This window comes from Dreissena polymorpha, chromosome 7 (genome assembly GCF_020536995.1).
Source record: "Dreissena polymorpha isolate Duluth1 chromosome 7, UMN_Dpol_1.0, whole genome shotgun sequence".
Classification (NCBI taxonomy): Eukaryota; Metazoa; Mollusca; class Bivalvia; order Myida; family Dreissenidae; genus Dreissena; species Dreissena polymorpha.
The window spans coordinates 80,662,984-80,666,306 of record NC_068361.1 but is presented as its reverse complement, the minus strand read 5'-3'; the positions used below and the strand labels follow the sequence as shown (position 1 = coordinate 80,666,306).

The window sequence follows — 3,323 nt, the reverse complement described above, 5'->3', positions numbered from 1 at the left end:
TAAACTGACTAGATATATGCATGACAAGTATAAATATGTGGTTTTGTGTAGATACTCCTTGACAAACTGACATTGTAGAGCTTTCTTGAAGAAATGTTCCAATCTTAAGAGCTTTTGTGTCATTTGCTGTGTTGAAAATTACATTTTAGATAAATAATTTGGTTTATGAAACATTCTTTTTCTTGATCGCTACACCAGTGAATGTTTATGTTGTTATATTTATTAAGATTTAAAATCCTTTTCATTACAATGTATATGTTGAAATAGTTTTTATACTATCTCGACCAACATTTTAATGTATTGCATTATTTATATCATGTAGTCAATACTTAATAAGAAATAGAATACATACATTCTCAAATTTTTATTTTGACACTTCATGCCTTACACGGCACATGGATACATTTTATGTAAATACATCTCCTAACATTATCTGTTTCTTTTTTATATTAAAAAATATAGTCCACCCTATGTAATAAAAATGGTAACATGCTTCATTTAAAATAAAAATGGACGCTGTTATGCATTTGTTCTATGACGTATTACAAAACTCTGAACATGGTTACAGGGAACACAAGACAATTACTACACTAAAACAATTTAATTATTTATAGATACTTTCATGAAATTCTACGCATGCATTTTATATATAGTTACACTTTTTTAAAGCATCAAAAGCACCGCTTCGCCAAGAATAAATCTTTGAATAAAACCGCAAAAGGAATTTTACATTTAAAATCCACTATGAGGCTATTCCTGAACGTACATTTACTTACAGGATTTCATTCTTTAAATGTTAAGTCACTAAAACGGATTTTAGCAATTTAATTTAGACAAACACGTCAATGATTGTGTACATAATATATCCTTAAATTTGTTAAGTTAAATCCGTATATAATTGGTATTATAGGATGTTAAGTTGTTAGAAATTTATTCAATCATGCCAAACATGATGTTTCGTGGATGTACTGGATTGTCACATACGCACACAATCCGGTGTTAGCACATGTATTGCATCATCTCTCCGTTCAGTTACCGGTCTAGTAAAACGTGTAGCTATACCACATGATTTATTCGGCGCCATATACTCTGCTTGAAAACAGTTATATTGTAAACAAAACATCATACATTCGGATACCGTATTAATACCATATTTGAGCGTATAATACTGTCCTCGGTCTCTGAGAAAGCCCCTTTGTATCGTATATGTAGTAACACATCCTGAAATAAAATTTACTAAAGTGTACAGTCAATTTGCAAAACAAGTTTCAATAGGAATATATGTCTTCATATATTAGGAGGGAATTGGGTAAATGGTAGATAACGTTAAATGCTCATATAATTGTATTGTGTCAACACTCATTCATCAAGATTGTGTTGTATACTTGCCTTATAGTTCAGTAAATAATAATATTTTTACAAAAATAATTAATAATGTGTAATTATTATTACTAAACGTATGTAGTTAACATATGATGTTAAAATATAAAAATAACCGTTCAGTCCAAGTGTTATTGATCTATTGTCCAATTCAGTTCCGTCGTGTTGAAACAAGTAGAAATGTTTTCGCCGTGTATCGTGTACAGTCACATGGCTGGGCTTCCATCCGTCAAACATGTTAAGACGAGTTACTCCAATAGTAATTGTTATGATCTGAAGTAAATAAACAACTTATCAGCACACCACTAAACTACATCGTGTGTCCGTTTTCACGTACGTGAAACACTTGTCAATGTTTAAAAGGTATTTTACGAAAAGAAATTCCTTAAATTGCTGTTATAAAGGCTGTGTTGATTGTAAATAAACCATCGGGTGAAAATTATAAGAGTGTATCGAACAAAAAGTACGTTATCGAAATACGAACTTGACTAATATAAAACTAATACAAAAAATGATGCCACAAAACATGAAACGTTTTTGCACAACTTTCACGAAGATTGTTTTCGGGATAAAGGAAAACATTTTCTTGTTTGGAAAATAAATTGGTACGCATTGTAATGTTGTCGGACAAATTATGTATAAGAATGTGGTAGATTTGTGTACGTTTATCATATTAATGTCCGTACACTAGAATTCGTCAGTGTTCAGTTTTATTAACACTTTTTATTAATACATGTACCACATTTTGCGCGTGCGTTACATTTAAATATAGATCTTACATTTCAAAATGAATGATTCTTCAATAAAAGCAAACAATTACATTTTACTTTTACAACCAGAACCATAAATACATGGTTATTTATTTACAAAGTATTTTTACTCTGTGTTAAGAGAAAAGTATCTACAGCGAAAAGTCCATAAACATCAGTATTTAAAACGTACAGTTCCAACATCAGGAAGGAGCTTGGCAATGTCAACAATGCTATTTTGTTCGAATCGTCCAGGCAGCCCTATGATCCCAGTGTTCCCAGCGGTTCCTTTCAGCCTTATGGTCACGTTTCCGTCTGTACCAGCTACACGTTCATCAGCAGTGACAACGCGTATTTTATAAACGATAGCTTAAACAAATACATCTAAATTGAAACAAGTAAAAGTATTTTTAGGTGTGGAGTATCAAAATAAAACATAAATAAATATATTATATTACAACTGAAATTACAAGAGTTCGGACATACACAGTCAGTGTCGTTCAACTCATACAATTACCAAGAAGATGTGGTGTGCATTAAAATCTCAACTCTTAACCTCTAACTACAAAAAGGGGAATTATTCTTATACAATAGGTAGATCCCAGCTGTGCGCCTGAAAATGGCCCTACATTCTGAAACACGTTAGGAGCTTTAATTTGAATATCTGTACTATATATAGAGTGGTGGCCTGCAAACCGTAGCATGAAAAGATATAACTTATATGGTATGATTTTTTTGTAATTTGTTATTAGCTTAATATCTTTGATTTAATTGTCGTTCATGTTTATGCTTTGTTTCGATTTTAAAGAAGGTAAAAACGAAACATGCCAAAAGCGGGTGGAGTATGGGCCATTAAAATTTCCAGATTCATATTGTCGGGATAGTGGGTATTTTAATCTGTTGTATTAAATTAAATGCATACAGATTCGGTCTGCCGCTGTTGTTCAAAAATGCTAAAGTGTAGACTGCTTGTATATGCTGGTTAGTCTGACACATTCCAACAAGCAATAACTGTAACACTTCAAAAACTTGCTCATTAAAGTGTGTGTATGTGCAGGAGCTTGTGTGTGTGTTTGGTACAAGCTCATCTCAAAAACTGATTCACTATTTAGTTTTTAATCCCTTATAGAAGTAAAACCTGACTGTAAAATGTTTACTATCATTGTAAAGTTTTTATTGTTGGGATGAAATATT

General features: G+C 31.6%; 1 long non-coding RNA gene across 1 annotated transcript; it reads right to left on the bottom strand.

The window, feature by feature from the left end:
* Positions 1-349: 349 nt before the first annotated feature.
* LOC127839082 (uncharacterized) lies at positions 350-2,790 on the bottom strand. Its single transcript, XR_008030143.1, has 3 exons — positions 2,323-2,790; positions 1,497-1,653; positions 350-1,221 (listed from the first exon to the last, which is right to left on the bottom strand). It is a non-coding gene; the product is annotated as an uncharacterized LOC127839082 (long non-coding RNA).
* Positions 2,791-3,323: the final 533 nt, after the last annotated feature.